At 39.5% G+C, this 20,375-nt stretch overlaps 1 long non-coding RNA gene across 1 annotated transcript; it reads left to right on the top strand.

The window, feature by feature from the left end:
• Positions 1-12,718: 12,718 nt before the first annotated feature.
• LOC137106883 (uncharacterized) lies at positions 12,719-17,553 on the top strand. The gene is made up of 3 exons (XR_010912033.1): positions 12,719-12,970; positions 13,786-13,877; positions 15,436-17,553. It is a non-coding gene; the product is annotated as an uncharacterized lncRNA (long non-coding RNA).
• The last annotated feature ends 2,822 nt before the right edge of the window (positions 17,554-20,375 follow it).

The raw sequence follows: 20,375 nt of genomic DNA, 5'->3' as shown, positions 1-20,375 counted from the left end.
CATGATGAACAACTGCCCACAAAAAACCCAAAACAAAACACTTACATACAATATGTAGACAATAAAAGCAAAAAGTACACAATAGAAACACAAGCCGTTGTGGGTTTATAAACGTAAGAATATCATATTTTCAGTTCACATGATTTTGTTTGTGTTAAGAACAACATTTTTTTTTTTTAGAAAAAACATTGTTTTTTTTTATAATTGTTAACATTGTTAAGATCTGTTTTCAATATATTTCTATTACAAGTGATATATGATGAGATGATTTTATTTAGTGGCATTGGTGAGTCCCTCATCTTTTAGCCAATCACGGCCTCAAACAGCCAAGCAACTGGTAATAAATTCAGACGATTAGTGCGTTTTCATTAGAAAATTGTAAAGCAGATCATATTAGAGTAGATAATATTCATCTTCATTTTAATTTAATTAATTCATTATAAAGTTAACAATTTTGTCTCGTATAAATAAAATCTGAAATAGATTATGAAAAAAGTGGTGGTACATTTTATTTGTCCATCAACAGTAAATGATAAAGCTATCACTTAGCTTTATCATTGACAAAGCTACGCCTCCCTTAAACTACATCAGATGCTATTTGAGGCAGTGACCTGGTTGAATATTTGAAATAAATATGAAGGAAAATGTTACAGAGGTGTTGTATGATCCCAGGCTGCATCCTGATCAATATTACATCCTCGTTAGCGAGACAAAGTATCCCTGGTCTGAGTGTAAGTCTCACCCCTCATCCCGCTGCCAGAAAGCTGTCTCTCTCTGTAGCCCTGCTCATTTAGAATCACACCTATAAGGGGAATTTTGATCGAGATTAATTGCATCCCTTGAAACCGTGGCTCCCACCTGCCAGTTTTGGGCCCGTGCCACCCATTCGGCCCCTGAGAGTATCAGTTTAACCCGGGTAAAGCACTGAGCTGGCTGCCAGGGAGGAGGAAAGGAGCTCTGGAGTCAAGCACAGGCTGTTAATGCAGGATGGGGAGCAAAACTGGTGGATTTAGGGAATTTGAGTGAACATGTGTGTGCGCCTCTAACTGCATGTGTGTGTGTGAGTGTGTGTGTGCTGCTCTTTTCCCCTGCTTCTCCATATTCCACGCCTGAGTGACTGTCGGATCTGACAGGTCGGCTTTCCAGAATTCCCGTGTGAATGACCTCTCTAGGTTGGAGGGCCTTGTTGCCATGTGAACCACACAGACGAGGATGCACCACACCAGGAGCCACAAACCATCTGAGCAGAGAGAGGGTGCAATCACACCTGCTACTCACTGACTTTAGTTCAGACCACAGGGGTCTTTCTGCTTTTTTGTTGCATTTAGTGTGACACTGATCAGAAACAAGCTTTTTTTTTATTGAATGGTTTTCATTGTAGAGCAAAGGCATAGATTTGCAATTTGTGTCATTTTTGTGATGAGGTCGGGAGGTCGAGAAGGTGCATTTTTTACTCAGGTTTCTGATTTAAATGTTGTATTGATTTCTTTTACCTACCGTAGATCCTGATGGAAGGAACACTCCATAACTTCTTAATTCAAAGCAAAGTTAGAAAAATCAGGTCGAAAAAGTCCTAAATCTTATGCCATTATATCGCATGTCAGCATCTGAAATACTCACTTTCTGCTGCAATACTTCATGTGAATTGAATTGCAGGCCTCAAGGCCTCAGTGTTACTTCAGAGTGAAGAAGCTTGTTGTGTCTCTGGGCACTGCGGAGTGATGAATCTGAAGTAAATTAAAAATGCAAATGCTGTTTTCCATATCAAACCTCATTTACACAGCAGCATATAATCTGAGCAAAAAATGACTCTTCAAGACTTCATGTGTCCAGTTACATTTAAATGGATCCACTGTGGTTCGGATTGTATTGGTGTTGTTGTTGCTTAATACTATGTTAATCACTTGTTTGCAGTTTCTACACAGTAGATGTGCCAGTATCTGTGATGTGTGAATCTATCAATAGATGTCAATAGACATGTTTTGTTGTTCACAACCATTTAGCTAATCAGTTGGTATCAAATTAGTGCTGCTATTAGTTGTGGATGTTGCATTATGAATTCAGTAGTATACTGAGACAGACATCAATATTATTGTCAGTCAGCAAATGTCTTATGTTACAGATGATGGGGCTTGAAGTTGCATGAAGTGCATTAGCTTATTTGAAGAAGGTGATGTCCAACCTAAAATATCATATACAGTATGTTGTTTGTCCTTTTTACATCACACACAGAACCATTTGTTAAAAGAGTGACCTCAGGTTCACAGGTGTCTGACTGAAATTCATGTCCATTTCAAGTTCAAAAGCTTTTTTATTTTTTGGCCTCTTGTCAACAATCAAACTGTTTTAGGTCACTGAAAATGAACCTTTTGGTAAAATTTCATCCAGGGTGAAGATGTTCATAAAGTAGACAGAGTGAATGAGGAGAAAAAGTGCTAAGCCAAATAAAAAGCATTTTCCGATCTTTTTTTTTCTAATCGAATGTCTATGGCCTTGACGATAAGAGAGCTTTAGGCTTGAAACAGTGTGATCTTGTGATTCAGCAGGTGACAGAGTTACAACTGAACTGTATTATTTGGACTCAACATCTTGATAAATTGGATGTCCACGCCTTGTCCTTCACCCTGATTGTTTTCTCTGATTGTTTCACACATTCTAAAGAACAGATAAACTACTCTACAGTTCCACACAACAATGTATGGATTTCATGTAAATGCAGAATTTTGTAAGACTGTTTGTTGGGTTGCCATGCTCTACACACATGCACACTCATGTGGGCAGATTGTAGACATGATTTGTTTTCTCCCACACCGTCCTTGTGTGGGTCTAGGCCTTAATGACCCGCGTTTTGCATCGAGCTAGTTCACGTCGCATGGTGAACCCGTAAACAAAGTGATCCTAAAAATGTAAAGCCTCTATGGTGCAGCACAAATTCACCTCCTCCCACCTACAGTGGGATTCTTTCCATTTTGAGGCCATTTGATTCAGATGTTTAGGATCATATTTTCACTACTAATGAACTACTCCACAGTTCTTTTCTTAGAAATCCTCTCTTTCTCGCTGTCATTTGCTGCTTGCAACCTGCGGTTATTTCTGCTGGACAAACGAAAGCAGGAAAGAGCTGCAGAAACCAAACTCGCACAACCAGATTAGACCTGCTGAACCCTGACTGACACAAACATGTTTCCCCAAAGCAATGGGATAAAGGGACATGGCAGAAAACTAATATAAGATATATCGCCGTTCAGATTGTTGTTCATCTCTCCGTTACCTGTCACAGTCTTTGTAACCTCTGACTGGCAGAATCTTTTAATATCTGAAGATGTGTTGGTTGTGGCAAATCTGGGGGTCAGCCCCGCCGTGATGGGAAAATGTGAGACAGTAGAGACGTTCCTCCTCTTCACAGTCCTATCATCAGCCTCATTTCAACCTCGGAAAATTAAACTGAAGCACAAGCAAGGAAGTCAACACACACACACACACACACACACACACAGCTGTACACTGAATGATGCACATATCATCCAGCGGGCCAGCAGAAAAAAAATGGATATCTTAATTCTGCTATTTTCTTTCATTATACCACAAAGTGCTCCTGAAAGTGTGAAGTAATTTGCATGTAAAGTGTCTTGACTTCCAAACCCCCACTGGGTTTTTATTTTGGCTGCAGGCTAGGTTGACGATATCTCTCTCTGCCTCTCACACAGAGATGAATGAAGTCGCCCATCCGGAAATCCAGACTGCTTCTTAAAATGTGCACATTGCTGTCAAACCTCTGGACTGGGACAGCGAGGAGAGAGAGCCATGTCTCATCTCCTGGCAGTGGGGAGTGGGCTTGGGAGCTGATGCTGCTTTCTCTAAGCCATTCACTTATCCTGTTCATACAGTATCTATTCTGGGAGGGAACCAGTATGCCAGTACGAACTGAACCATGGGAGAAATATTCACATGAGGAATCACCGCAAAACGTTTCGCAGCCACTCCATCGCGGTTTTCACATTGTCAAAGCAACTGCCACAAACAAATGCCATCCAACAAGACATCCTGTGACGCTACCACGGAAACAATACACACATCTTGTGTACACACAGCATTAATTTCTGACGACATGCACAACCAGTGATCCAAATCAATGCAGGCTACGCAAGGGCACAATTTTACACTGGTGTACATGTCGTTAATATGTCTTAACCCTTAGAAGTGACATCCCAACAACTCTTCGCCCTTCTCACTTCCTCTATTGTCCAGCTAACAAGCTTATTCAAGCCAAGTGGGATCCAACAACCACCCTGGAGGATATAACTGTTTTTTGTAACTTTAAAGTTACAAAAGTAATCATCATAAAAGTACTTTAGTTTGTATCGCTGTCTTCCAAGTTGATCCTGCTGTTGCACCAAAATTATGAAAATTACCCCGTGTCCTCGTCAAAGATATTCAAGATCTCCTCATGAAGTCCAAGGACCATCTCAAGGCGGCAGCATTACCATGACAATAATAAAATGTCATGAACCTGAGACTGAGGTGACAGCAAGTAGAGCAGAAAAGGTGAGTATCGCCTTTGCCATTTGTCTTCCTCTCCTGTACTGTCATCTGCTGATGCAGCCGTTACACACTTGCAGAAAACATGTACACAAGCAGCAGAGGACCCACAGCGGGGTGGTGTTAGGATTTCAACTGAGCCACAGGGGGAGAGGGGGGGGGACGTGTTTCAATGTTTGTGAAGCGCTGTGTCTTTAAAGGACGGAATAAGAATGTCGTCCTCACTGTCTATCCGTCTCTATAATGAAGACAGATCAAATCCAAATCCACGCCCTTGTCACTGATAGTAGTCGGAGCCATGCTCTCCCACCACAACAAATCTATTTTTACATTCCCAAGCTGTGGATAAAGTCTGAGCCCCGAGGTCATGTTGACTGAGATGGAAATTTGTTTATGACAAGCATAACACTGTCCCGTTGAACTTGCTGAAATTTGTTTTTAAGACAATATTCACACTTTCTGGCATAGAAGACCCCCCACCCTCCATCGGTTATTTAGATTTAAGCCTCCCCTGTGATTTCTCCACTCCCTGCGTGGCTAAGCCAAGCATCAGCAAAAAAAGTACATTTTAGCAGTAGCAGGGCTTCATTGCCAGGAAATCATTCACCTATATAATTACAAATCGACAAAAGGCAATTTGTACGGTATCTGATTGCAGGTGAAAGACGCATACTAATCAATATTCCCCATCCATCTTGTGGAATTGAGGTCTTAGGGATGTTCTTTTGTTCTGGCGCAGTCTCGGATATTTTCCTATTTTATTTATATATTTGGTTAAAGTTTTCCATGTTTTTAATTTATTCTTGCTGTTCATGAGCTTGCACTTCCTCCTTTACAGTATATGACCTTTCCTCAAGCCAACCAATCAGATGGTTGCTACATGTTTTAACATTGGCTAACCGATGGAACCAAAAATCAACGGCGCACAGCGTGGCATGGGTTTTTACGCCGGATGCCCTTCCTGTCGCAACTCCCGCATTTTTGTCCGGGCTCAAGACTGGCACCAAAGTTGTCCTTGGTGGCTGGGTGGGGCCACACCTGGTGGGGTGGGGTTCGAACCCACGGCCATCTACATCCCAAACCAATGCTCAACCACTAAGCCACCATGGACCCTGCAACACTAATAGAACCGCTATAATTTAAATATATCAGTGGCTGTGACTTCTTCTTTTGTTTTAGTCTGTGATCATAGCATGAATGATTATCAGGAATCACACTGTTTACCTTCACCTTTGGCCATCTCTGCCCCAATCCACCCACTCTTACGCCCAGCTCTCTGTCAATTCCTATACTTGCCTTTCCCCCCTTTGTCTCACCCTTGTGGTCTCCCCTTTCTCCCAGCCCCACTCTCTCTTTCTCCCTCTCCTTATTTACTTTCTGGCTCTGATCTTTAGTTTGCAGTCACTCCCCACTTCACTTGCACTTAGTTTCTCCCGACAACTTCACTACTCATCATCAGCTCTAATTGCATTCACCTGTGCCCCTCTCTATTTAAACCCACTGTATCTTTGGTCACTTTGGATTCACCAGCCCTGTCTTGTGTCTTGCTGTTCATGTCTTACCTCACATTTTATTTTTATCAATAAAAGTGCTTTCACACATATCGCACAATTTTGTTTTCGGTTATGATGTCATCCGTGGCCCCACTACACCCTTGAGGACTATGTCAAGATTCAAACCGGGGACCTTCAGGCTTAGGTGGCAACACAAACTACATTGACAATGCTGCGAAATTTAAATGGTGTTGGGGAATGTTATGTCGTGCAAAAGGATATTCAGAGGAAGCACGATAAAAAATGTTGTTTAGTGAAACAAACCTTTACCAATAAATATTTAACCAAACTTACTACACTGAATTAGGGTCACTTTTTGCATTCAAGCTTCAATTACTGGTGACTGTTGGTGTTCTTGTCAGCTCAGCTGTGATTTACAGTACATTACTTCCTTATTTAAAGTTTATTAAAAGATAGTCAAAGACACAAAACAATCAAGATCACTGTGTTGTAAATAATAAGCTGCTGGGTGATTAACCTTATGTACAGTCTAGTGAAGTGAACTTAGGAGCTTGGACTTGCAGCACATTAAACATCCCACTCTAATCAGCATCACTGTTGTGCGTACTGAAATGATTTTGGATTTCCAGCTCTAACTTGCATGGCAGCTGATTGCGCTCTTGCTCCACTGGCCAGAAAGCTGGATAATGGACCGGGCCAGCGGGGCCACTGGGTTTTGAAATGGCCCCAGTACTACCTGGTCCACTGCCTCAGCCCAAGGCTTTTCCAGGCCACATCTCGGAGGACTTGACATGCAAAGGTGGCACTTCAGGTTTGGGAGCTCCATGAACTTAATGCAAAAAGTGAGCTTGTCTTCTACCTTTGTCTCATAACGCCTTCACCCAGGTGCTTATCATTGTAATTGAATCTCAAATGCCCCCTCAGTCATTACTTCCTGCAGCCTAATCTGCCTACACAACTCAGTTAAATTCACATTCCTTTGTACACAGCAGTTACCTTGCTAATATAGATATATTTGGGCAGTAGAATTATTGATGTGGTGCTGTAAAACTGTTCTTACACTTTCGTGTATTTTCTGATGCAAAAGATCTACTGTACCTTGATATACATCCAGATTTGTCCTTAAGCCTTTAAAAGAGCATATATTTGAAAAAATTAATTTCAGGATGAAAAATAAATTAGTTACCAATATAACAAATGTGAAGTGCTCCAACTTCTCCCAGGATCATCATCTGGCCTTGATCTCACAGGGCATATTAGTCCCTTGTTGGCTTGAATGTCTTGAATGTGTCCATCTGAGTTTTCCCTTACTTCTGCCTCCAAAAATGTTTTTATGATTAAAACATTCTGCCACTGATGGAATTACTGTCAGCAAAACTGACTGAAGGCACAAATTTGATGTGTAGCCCACACTTCATTAAAATGACTTTGCTTCATATTGACTTCCTAGAAACAGAGCATAAGGAAAAAAATCCTGGGTATTTTTAATGCTAATTTCTTTAAACAGTAGCAGTAGGACTTAATGTGAACAAAACACATCTAGGTAAATTGTGGGATTGCTGCCAGTTGTTGACAGCAGATTTCCTGCTGTAAAGAAAGAACATGGCATTTGATGGAGCACACGTCTGAAATTGGTACAATGTGTCATGTACAGTATTGTAACCTTGTATAATGTGTGCGTTCAATTCCACAGGGCAGAGCAGAAAACTGCTGCAACTAAACTTGGCAACCCTGTGTACGGTGTCATTGTGTTTGTTTTTGTTGTCGGACAGGTTATATGATTTGTGAGGTTATGATAGATTAGGAAAAAAAGACATAAACTGGAGAAAACAACTTCTAGTACTGGAGTTCCAATCCATTTATAATAATATCTTCTCATTAGTTTAAACTGAAAACACAAGTGCTTCAGCACAAGAGAAACACGAAACCAAAAAGATTATGAGAAACAAGCCACTTTTGTCTATGTATAGTTTACTTCCCCTGAAGCAGTTTGCAGTATATACAATTAGATTTCAAGCCTTGCTTGAAATTAGCTGCTTCCGTTTCTATATGTGGGTGTCAGGTGATTGATACAAAGCAGAGAGTAACATTATGCAGCTCTGATATGAAAACACAGACCGTGGCTCAGAAAACATTGGGATAAAAACAAACTTTTTTCCTATTTACCGTGATGGATTAGCTCACCATTTTTCAGCTGCTTTGTCAGGCTGAACTGGAATATGAACAACAGCAAGCGGCTGCTTCTCCATGAATAAAGGAAGCACTACAAACACGTGTTGTACAGTATCTGCAACTATGTTAACTGCATGGAACATTGGCACCAGCTATTAAATCTGCTCTTTGCTGATTAGTTTTCTTTATTTATCTGATCCGAACCCATAATCCAAGGATTGTTGTCAAGTGTTGCAACCAATCACTGCTGGGATATTATCTTCAAAAACAAAAGCATGTAAACACACTTTTGTCATGTTTTTTTTTTTTCTCTCACTTTTGCAAGTTTAATAAAGTCGAATGTTGTTTAGCTAATTTACTCACAGTAAACGTGTCTGCAGCTGCTGGTAATCACTTACTGTATTTATCATGGTGAAGCAGAGCAACACAATCTAACAGTGGGAACATTTCTTCAAAAGGCAAAAGATACACAAATGCATGCAAAACAGGGCAGAACATAGAGCTGGGATTAGGTCATTTCAGTTAGGTTGGCATTTGACCTTACCCCAGTGAAGATGTGTCTTATTTTGGGTAATTTTAATTCCTCATCAGAAGTTGAATTGAAATCACTTTGAAAACCACCTTTTAATCTTTGTTCTGGGCTCAGCTAATTGCCTCCTCACTGTACAGCTTCATACTTACATGGAAGCAATATCAATTTCCTCATTTAACTCGCAACAAGACAGGAAATAAGCAAATGTTCCAAACAATCTATTATATTGTACGCTTCCAAATGCTTTTATTCATATTGTTATTCATATTGTTTAGTAATTATCAAAATTAAATGTGTTAATTATATTTAAATTGTGGCTACACCGTGCCTAATCTGGTTTATATCTAAATCAAGTATTGATTTTCTAACTTCATTGGTTTTTATTTCCAGTATTATACTCACTTTGAGATGGTGTGAGCAAAAACAGGAAAAAGCCAAACGGGAGGTGTGTATTTTTTTATATCAACCGTTAAAGGCTTTATTCACCCAAACAATATAAAATCAACTAAATGTAAATGAGAAAATTTGACCAAATATATGAAATATATGTAATTATAATCTGGGGAAAAGAATTATTACACAAAACAGTTTGTAATAATCCTTTGTAATAAGTGAAACAGTACTTTCAGCTTCCTTTCATTTCACATGTTGAGTAATTATAGTACGTGCGTGCAACTCCACTCACAGTATGATAAAAATATATGGAGTGAATACATGTATTCAGTGTGTTTCCAGCTGACAAAGAGTTGCAGTGGTGCCTTTGGCCTCCTGTCATAACCCTGCACTGATATGTGGAAGGATGAAGGTGACTGAAGATGACAGGCAGCCAAATGCCTTTTCACCTGCAGATGATTTCTGAACGCAAACACTCTGGTTTAGACAAATGGGTGTGGGATGGGCCAATTACGTTGTTTCTGACCTTCAGCTCATGCGCTGTGATGGAGCTGTCACACGCTTCATGCTTGGCCCATTTAACCTTCTCACAGTCCCAGTTTTCTCCTTTTAAAATATGTGTCAAAATATGTGATTGTTGGTTAAGTGTCTCAGGCAAAAATTTTTTTTTACTGAGCATGAGTACTTCATGACCCTCTTTGCCTGATAATTTTTCAATTGTGTTCATCCATTATGAAGAGACAGAATTTTTGTCACGCTTTGTTTCCTGGGAAAATTAATGGCAAAAATTGCTGGACAGACAAGGGAAAATGCCGCTAATAAATTCTGCATGTAATGATTAAATTTAAATACAGAGGTCAAGTGCCCTCATTATTTGCACTAAAATATTAAAATACTGTTAATATTTTATGCAGCCAAATATGCAGTGCTGAATTAATTTCAAAAGAAAAATATTTGCATAGAATAAAGTGCTTTTGGGGCCAAGTGTGTAAGTGAGAAACTTTAATCCTCAAGCTGAATTCTTAATTTGGCTGCGCGGAGCCTCGTTGCATCCCAGCTGCTTCAGTGTCAGCGTGAAAACAAAAACGCGGTGTTACTGTATAATTCTCACCTGCTAACCCCAACATAAACTGATTACCATGCTGTAATAAATAAAGCACTTAAAATGTATTCACTTTAAGTCTAAATTTGTTTTCCATTCCTTATTAGAAGAAAAAGAAACAGTTATGAAAGAAAACCATGTACATCTCCTAAGTTAGCGATGAAGAATAAAACACACAGTGAGTTTGCTAAGTAACACTGAATGTAATGTAATTGTTTGTTGTTTATAAGAAGACTCCACAGCTGAGAGATTCAGAATATATAGATATATCTGTATGTATGAAGCCGCGGCGACTTTATTATCAACACAAAACACCGAAACAATAGAGAACATTGAAGAAGTGCTTTTCTTGACTCTCAGTACAGTGTGTGACTTTTTGTCACACTAAAGAGACATTGTTCTTCAGAGGAGGCTGAAGGCAGCAAGACAAAAGACTGCAGTGAAAAATCAATCAGGAGAGTTTTGGAGAAAGTTCATCAGAGTTTCGTTTAGACTATGGAGCGACTGGAACCTGACCAGTTGCTTGTCTGCAGGGCTTTAGGTCACCTATTGACATCACCAACTCCAAACCTCGACAGGGCACATATCAAAAACTGGTGCTACATGCTGTCTGCAGCTTTTGCCTCATAGAATGCAGAAGCTCAGTTTAACGAGTTGCCAGTGTGGAGGTATAATAAGACATTTCTGTTTTTTGTTAAGATCCACTATGGGCTAATGGTTAAAACACTTCTGGTTATTAATACAGTATATACAGTATTACCGCATATGAAGAAATAGGAAATAGTGTGAAAAAGGAGTTTTGCTGTGCTTTATTTCATCCTGTTTTTGGGTTAGAACGTTGGTTGACTGTGATATTTCACCTTGTATTTATTATTTACCATTATGCAACTGGCTTTTAATCTGATGGACTTTCATTTAGTCTGCACCTCACATAGTCCCACTTCAACTTCCAAAAGTCGAAATTGTTTCTTTCGCTCACATCAGACAACACAACTGTGTGACAGTCAGAATCTAATTGATTAATACATCAGTCTAAACTTTTTAATTACAACATAATTACTTTTTGATACACTCAATCACTCATGTTGATCAGTTACACAGAAGACAGACGAGCTCCACGAGTGCCACAGAACGCTTTCCGGAGAGATTCTGGAGCCAAATCCAATTCTGCTTTCCTTTTGTTCGCCTCTCGCATACATTGGTAAGACAAGTCACGCATGAATAACAGTGGGGCAAGTCTCTTCTCCAACCTGATTAGTTCTGCTCCAGAAACGTGGAGTGACGAGCTAATTGCAAGTTGTGGCAGACACTGAATCAAGGGACTGAAGGGACAGATCGATGATCTGCAGGCTCGGTGACAGCAAGTGATGCACGGCTTCATCCAACACAGTGTCAAAATGAAGCATGCAAGGCACACTGCATGGAGAACAGGTTGTCAGTTTGGATGTCTCAACCTAATTCTGTATTCAGTGTCAGGGAGAAATTATCAAGATGTAACTGTATGATTGTTTTTATTCGCAAATACATCTTTCCAATGTTATGCCCAGTGTTCCTAGGGTGTTACTGTACTGCACATGAAGTGTAGCATTGAAAAGGTCAAAACTGCACCAGGAACTTTGTGCCACAAATACTCCAAATCCAACAATGTTTGTGGGAAATACAAGTCAACAAGTCAATCGTGACCGCTGTGCATTTCTGTCAGGAGACACGTGCTTAAGGTATTTGCATGGTATTCATTCCTGTCGGTCTCTTGGACTTTTGTATTTGATTAGATAAGCTGCAAGTCATAACCCCACAAATAATTGTACTAATAATTGTACTAGAAATGTACTGTATTTAGATGATAAGTAAACACAAAGGGGAGAAAGCGAGGCAGTGACACACACACAGAGAGAGAGAGAGAGACTACTACAATAATTTCATCTCACCACAACAAAATTTTATTTGCTTAAAGACATCACATGGCAGAACTCATTCAGAAGCTGAGATATTGGTGCCTAATACGTTGTTCCAGCTACAGTGTGAAAAAAGTCTCTCCTTTATTATTATTTTAATATACATTATGTATACAAATATCATTTACTGTGGTTTTGGCTTTCCTTCCTGACAGATATATTTTATTATTTATTTTATTAAACAAGACTGGAGTACATTATTTTAACAGATGGTTCTAAAGTTCATTTTAAATTGGGTGGCCAGAATTATAACCATATAAAAGTAAAAAATCATGACAGAGCTGCTGTCTTGGATGGCATTAGATTACACAGGTGGACACAGTGAAGTGACCTGTGGGTGTATTTAATTATTGCACACCACTTCTTATTTATCATTTTATTTTAACCTCCAATGTGGGAAACAGCGCCCCTCTGGGTTGTAATGTCAGCCGAAGGTTGGCCAACCTGTGTGGTCAAACAGGAAATTGCACCGCGTTTGTCCGACGCCATTAATCAGAGATACCAGGTGAAGCTGGTTAAAACCAGAAGTGGCCGCTGTATTACTTTTGCAGTATGAGGCAGAAACTGAAAAACTGTGAGTTTAGACGCCGAAAAATTGGTTAAGTGAGCACGCTGGACACTGTAAGGTTAATTAGCTAGCATCAGGGGGCGGTTTTCTACAGGTTACAGGAAAATTAAAGGAACAAATTACAGTGGGAGTTTATGGATGTGCATGACTTCAACTCCATGAAAGAAGAAAGGAAGGAGACAAACATGAAATAAGGTGAGTCACACACTCATTTTTGTTGCTTTCAGGTTTGTTTATGGATGGCTGTCATCTCCCTCTGTCATATTATAGACTAAGACTGTTCTTCCCTAACTTAGACTGAAGCTCAGTCTCCTGGTGCTAATGCTGCAACTGAGTTTGCAATTTGTAGCTTTGCTAACTCCTCGTGCCAATGTTGCCATCACTTATTAAGTTATTATATTATTGGTGTTGAAAACTATTTCAAGGGGGGAGTAAAGACCTGAGGATGAGAGAGAGAGAGAGAGAGAGAGAGGGGGGGGGGGTGTATCATGAGTCAGAGCCTACAGGACTCATTTGCAAGGCCACAGCCATTTTCTGGAATTGGTGAATAGGAATCTTGTATTAGTAGAGAATATTATTTTGCTTGAATGTCATAATTTACACAAACATTTTTTTCCCCCCCAGTATTACACGTCCACTCAATCCTGGATTGTAAACTGGTGGTATATGACAAAATCCCAAAAAGATGCAGAAAGTGCTGAAGACATGCTCTGCAACAACTGTTTACTCCTCTCAAAGCCGTAATTCGTGATTTAAAGCAGAGCCACACTTCATGCCAGTTGTGACTTTGTCCTTCCTTGCCCGTCCTGCTTCATATGAATTTACATGCTCGGAGTGATTTTCACGCTAAACACTTTCTCGTCTCTTGTCAGACAATGTTCCTGCACTATATTCATTTCTCTCTAATTGTCTTTCCTCACCTGCCCTTGTATTACCTGTCCCCTAACCATCCCTCCCCTCTTTCTTCTCCCTCCCCCCCCCCTCTCTCTCTCTGTCTCCGTCTCTCTCAGCTCACTGACTCATTGAGATGGACGTAATGAGACAGGTCCATGCAGGGAGGGAGACGGAGGCAATGCCATGAAGGAGTGCAGCCGTAAACAAGGTGAAAAATAATCAGGTGACGGTGGACTGCAGCTCTCTGAGGGCCTGCAGCAGCCATGGCCACAGCAGTCAGTACAAGCATGCAACTATACATCACTTTCTCCTTAGAAATGACTTCTTTTACCTTAAGTCAGCTCTCATTAGCTCCTTCACAGTTCAGCTTTTTTGTTTATTTGTTTTCATGTCTTTCTCTATTCAGCACTGACTCGCAGTATTACTTGTTTGATCTTGGCTGATTTGATTCTATAAATAATTTCTTACACCTCAGTCTGTGACCTTAGCAAGTGTAAGTTTCAGGTTTAGTTAAAACAGGCAAGATCCTTTCAGACACTGTTTTTAGTTTTTACTTTAGTGCTGCGGAAAAATATAAGCATGTCAGTGATTCATATTGGTTACTGTTTAATTTCTGCCAACAGTTTTATCAATTAAAAATTCATTAACAGATGGAGATGAAGATGTGCAGTATAACTGTGAGAAATTATGTCCTGTGGTTTCTGTAGTATTTTCCTTCACTTGCTGTTCAAAGAGCTGGTATGATGGGCTGGATTAAGGTGATAGTGAGCGTCCTGCATGATAGAGTATGTAGGCAGTGTTTTTTTTTAATTTAAAAGCTTTTGAATCTTTGAGAGCGAGTGGTGTGGAAACTGCTCCCAGTGCAATATCAAATCGGACCACAAAGTCGGATATGTGTCCAGAGCTATGCTGATGGGATACAGAGTCGTATGGAGTACACAAATTTCTGGAGACGGAGTTTGCGTTGCTACCACCAGAGGAGCAAGGCAGGGCTTAAAACAAGCATAGCCATGAACTTTGTTTCTTTCTGTGATTGAGCTAAAGGAACATGACAAGTCTGAAATCCTGAGTATAAATAGTACAAAAACACGTACTCCAACACTTTTCTTTTGTCCTGTCATCAAGTTGGATCCGCCAATAACGTAACGGTCTCTAACTACATTAAACAAGATGTTGCTTATTAGGAAATGTAGACATTACCCTACCATACTGAAATGTTATATCACAGTTCTTTGTGCCTTTCCCTTTCCACATTAAGAATAACATTTCAAGATACAGGTTGCTTCATTAGGTTGTGTTCTCAGTGGCTGGGATTGAATGTGGCCACACCCTCAGCCAATCAGAGTAGGTGCATATGAAAATTACAAATACAATGTTAAAAATGTGCTTATAAGTCTGTTTTAAGCAGTTGTTGCAGTTGTTGGCTGTGTGGGGATATATAAACAGTGAGTGCAACAAATAAAACTCACTGACCTGATCATAAAATGGTTGTTGAGACACCGATTGCTAGTGTTTCGCAGTCGAGGTATTGCTGGGTTTTTGTGAAAACCATATATTATTCAGTCCCAACAGAAAGTCACAGTATGTTTTAGGGCAGCCTAAATGATGGATTTTGCAATGAAAAAATAAATAAAATAAATTGTGACTGTGTGAAAGCAAAATGTAGAAAAAAAACCCCCAGAAAATCTAATCCCAGGTGTGATTGTTTTGTCTTATAAATGGGGAGTCCCAATTTGTCACTACCTTGTCTTTCTTGTGTTGGACAGCAGTGGGTGTCTTAACAGGCTGTGGTTTAGATCAGAAGATCCCGCAGTGAGGCAAGCAGGCGCAGCCCTGAACCGCAGTGACTGACGACCTGCCCTAATGGTCCCCCAGGCAATTAAAACTGGCAGGTGGGCAGCCTTTCAACTAGTAAACCCACAGAAATGTTAAACATCTGAGGCACGTTCACTCCACACTGTGGCAGACTGTGAAGGTGGGGAGCTGTGTATAAAGAGACTGGAGGAGCTTATGATTAGCCGTAAAGTCAACAAGTTTAACTTCAGAGTATTTGTCCTTTTTTTTTTTTTTTTAAATGATCATAGTTAGCTGAAGAAGAGATCCAAGAGGACTTTCATATAAAACTCACGGGATCGAAGTGTCATAGCAGAATTAGTAGGAACAGCATGTCTTATTCCACTTTCCCATGTGACCTGCAGTATGTAGCTGACATGTCTTTGAATGGACACCATCTCAGTCGCTTAAATTAACGAGTGCTTGGTTTGTGTCTAGATTTATGTGTAGTAACATCTCTCATTTTTCTCGACGTATAATTTGATCATGTCTGAACAGTGGTAGCATCCCACAAATGGGTGTTTAAAAAAATAAAAAATATGGGTACAATGTCAAAATTAATGTTTTTAATACAAAGTAAAAGAGAAACTGCTAGAAGCAGCAGCAGTGTGCTACCCGGTGTTGATGACTGTTGACTAAATCTAACATAGTAGCTGGATTAGAGTGTCTGTATCGAATATGCTTTACAGCACATTGCAATACAGTTTTTCTTTACTGTGTTATTTGTCATTTAAATGGCTTTTAAAGTAGTGATTATTACATTTCACGGGAGTGTGTGGGCCTTTGTGTATGTGCCTGACAACATATAAAGTTTAGGTTTATTAACAGCAGCTGCATTCCTGAACTGTACTGTTTTAGCTGTAGTTTAGTTGTTAAACTAACCCTGATAGATTTACATTGTGTTTGAAAATGTCAGAATTAATTAATGTTCACTCGGCCATAGCAATAAACAAAACAATATCGCAGCCTATTGCATTAAAGCATTGCGGTCTCTTTAGTGTTTATTTCACCAAGCATCAATCCGGATAACACTATTTGATTTTTTGCATAAATTAGCAACACTGAACCAGGGTAAATTCAAAGGATGAATTATGTTCTATTGAAGTTAAGCGTCTTGTATCAAAATCAGATTTTACACTTATTTGTGTCTTGTGAGGTAGTCACTTTGTCACAGTCCTCAGATCTTTGGCCCAGGCGACACGCCAGAATTCATGTTGGACTAGCTTGCCATTTCACACGACTGTACCAACAGCTGTTCGCACATTTAAGCATGATTTTTATGGCTCAAAGCAAACCCAGAACTGTGCATTATCTCTCAGTGGAAAATGTGGGTTCTATCTTATCCCTTTTTGACAGAAAGAGGAACGCAAATTACAGACGATGATCAAAGGCACTAAATGTAAAGGGTAAAAAACCCGGACTTGGCTGGAGACTTGGCACCAGTTTGTGCACTTCATGTATTAGATTTCAGTCACTGAGGTAACCACTGGTTTCTCTAAAAAGGCGATTAACCAGCAGTGTTGGACAAACCCACGAGATCTGGGGGTTGGCTTGACAACGGTCAATACAGCATGTTTACAGATGGAGAAGGTGAAGTTGGCCAAACAAGTTTTAATGGATGACTGGTGGGCCAGTCACGAACATAAAAACTTAGGGAGTAATACACCACGGACACTTGCCAATTAAATGCTCCCTATACAATCACCCTGGAGGCAAAATGGGAAGGAGACTTTTAACTAATTGCTTTAAATATCAGGAACATTTAACATGATCGTATTATCCGTTTGCCCAGTGGAGATAACCTTACATAGCACCCACTCTCTAACAAGCAAATGTCTCTACTGCCTGTGACGTCCTCACATCTCTTTATTCCTCTTAGGACTCCTCTTTCTCCCACCAAGCTGTTCTTCAAATTCAAGCCACTAGCATTTCTGTGGCTAATGGTATTTAAGCCTTCCAAATTCCTAAAAATATGATGATTCTTTTTTTTTAGATTTAATACTAGTGGTCCCACAAAGTTCTTTTGCTGAGGCATAGTTGTTTTTTACCTACAGTTGTTACCAACATTGGCACATTAATTAAGAACAACAGGCAGCAAAGGCAGGCAAAGTGCCTTGTTATTAAAAGAGTGCGCACCTTCTGACCAATCAAAATCCAGAATTTTCAGTGGTATTTTTGTCATTTGATATAATGCATCAGAAATAATAGTCCAGTTATGACAGGTTCACAGAAGTAAACAAGACATAGTCATTTTTTTATTTTATTTTTGCAGTTGTGCACAAAACAACGGATTGTGCTTCTATTGGTAACTGTCACAGAGTGTGTCAGAAGTTGTCAAAACCAGTCAAGATGCATGTGAGGATGTCATGAGGTGCCACATGTGCTGCCTGTCACTACAACACACAATGGGTAGAAACCATCATTTGTCACATTTTCATCTCTGATACCAAATGTCTGTTGCACTGGGTCATTATTTAGTTGATATGCAGCAGTTATTTGAAAGTGACTTTATAATGTCTATTTGCAAAATTGAAAAAAGTGTAAATGCATTGTTATAAAGTTGGTTTAATAAATGCACCTCATGCGACTTGATAACAAGAGTAGGCTCCTGAACTATCTAGAAGGTGCAATTTGAAATGAATGACTGTGTTAATTCATATTTTATAATGCCTGAAATCAAAAAGTTACACGTCCTCAAGAAGTAAAAATAAGATTGTAGCAGATTAGCATCATAAGAAATTGTTTTTTTATAACTTGTTCCATTGTTGATCACAGAAAGAGCAGTTCAGCATTTTTAGAGTTAAGTAATGTGAGCTGTATTTGAGATCTAAGTGTTGTGTGTGTGTGTGTGTGTGACTCTTCCCATTCATATTTATTTTTACATTTTCTGCAGAGTTGTAAGGTCTACAGTAAGCGTCTGGTCTCAGTTACCTTCCTGTAAAATGAAATTGAGTAATGTGGTCCACTTTGATCTTCACCACGCTGCTGTTCAACACTCTAGTGCAAACAATAAAGGTAGGCACAACCAACTGCAACATTTGGTTCATCCCACCGCTATGCCATTGTTTTTCTCCCAATCGCTGCTATAGTCAAGGTTTCAGAGGCGGGATCGATTTGGCCATCCAGTTCTGCTGTAAAACCATTTATTAAAACATCAAATACTTACCCTGGTGGATGTTTGCCCAGTGATTACCTTTGCAAATCAATTAAGCCACAGAGTAATTGATTGGATACAAGTCCTTGGTTCCAGGATCCTGTATTTGGAGCGAGTGAAGGTCAGCACATTTATACTAGGTTTCTTTCAGGTTTCTGTCTTTCAATTGAAGAAAGTCCAGTTAACACGATGGATTAAATCAATTGAGAAGGGATTAGGTTTATGTTTTGGGGTCTCTGTGGGTAAGGGAATAGATTGTGGGGCTGTAATCAGTGATCACGCTTTAATAGAATATTTCTGCACAGTGAGATTAGATCCCTTGCTTCTGACTGTAAGAACAAAATTAAATATTTACACAAAGATTGAGAAATTGTGATTAAAAAAAATTTATTGGAAGATAAAAACCTGGCACGGGTTTAAAAGATTCCAGTGCAGTATGTGACAGAGTAATTTCTATTTCTCTTTCTGTAGAAATAAGTTACAAGTATTGTACAAGTATATAGTTTGAGAATTAAGGGTATTGTATTAAATTTAATGTGAAGAATTGAATTCAGCCTTATGAGCTTTAGTAATTCATGTGCATAAATACTAATGAGAGTTTCTGGTCAATGGCCTCTCAAGCTGGAAACAAATTAAAGCAGACAGTCGGTGAGTCTCCTTCATCTTCTGCTTTGTGAATTGGAAAATAAAAACACAAGGGATCTCACACAACCTCCTTTACAATAGCTGAATTCCCTGCAGCATGAAGATGCGAACATTAGTGCAATTAAAACGGGTTAATCCTCACAGCAGCATCATGAGTTCAATTAAAAACAGGTAGTGGTCAGAGCTCTGGTGTGAACATGTAGTGGACTACAAGAGGCCATTTTCCAAGAAGCCAATTATACGTTTAATTGATGTTGAAACAGGGTTCTGCTAGTTGTGTACTGATGAATTACAGTGGCCAGTAATTTGCAAGGTAATTAAAGATTTGAGCTGCTTCCCGCACCGTGAGCATAAATCACATTTGCAAGGACGTCGGCCAGAATTTGTGAAGCCCTCCAACCTTGTTACAGCCGTAGTCTCTAAATTTTAAGTGTTTGAACGTAAACCTTCATTACAAAGCCTTTTTCTTCAAGCCAACAACGTTTACAACAGAAGTATAGTGTCTGCAGTCCAATTGCTGGGAAAGCTCTTATCAGAAGAGACGGGGTAGAAATCTCACTGATCGGTCTTAAACTTTTGTGTGCTACGGGCTCCTAGCCAAACTTAATGTCTCCATTCACTCAAACACTGGTGCTGTGTTAATACCCATATAACCTAAATTCTAATCCTACATTTCACTGTCTTTGTTAGGAGAATGGTTGTTGTTGTTTTTTTTTGTTTTTTATTTGTTTGGTACTATAGGACCCATTTAAGCCATTTTCAGAACTGCTCAGTACTATTTTGAGAGTTTTAAGTTATTACATGTACTGTGAATGCCTTGGCTGTTATTTTCCAAGTGAGTCATCACCAGAAAAGGGAATCTGGGTTTTTAATTTGCAAACCTTACCGCATTTATCTGTGCTCTAGAATGGCTAGTATTATTACAGATTTAAATATGAGCTAGTATATTAGAAATAAGGCATTACTTTTAACAGTGGGTGGTTCATACACTGTAAACAAAACATGATCAAAGCAGCTGATGATCGGGGTATACACTATGCATGTTGATATACTCAGACAAAGAAATACGCAACT

The sequence above is a fragment of the Channa argus genome, chromosome 21 (genome assembly GCF_033026475.1).
Source record: "Channa argus isolate prfri chromosome 21, Channa argus male v1.0, whole genome shotgun sequence".
In the NCBI taxonomy this organism is placed as follows: Eukaryota; Metazoa; Chordata; class Actinopteri; order Anabantiformes; family Channidae; genus Channa; species Channa argus.
The sequence above is the reverse complement of the archived record's forward strand: the minus strand, read 5'-3'. Positions and strand labels throughout refer to the sequence as shown.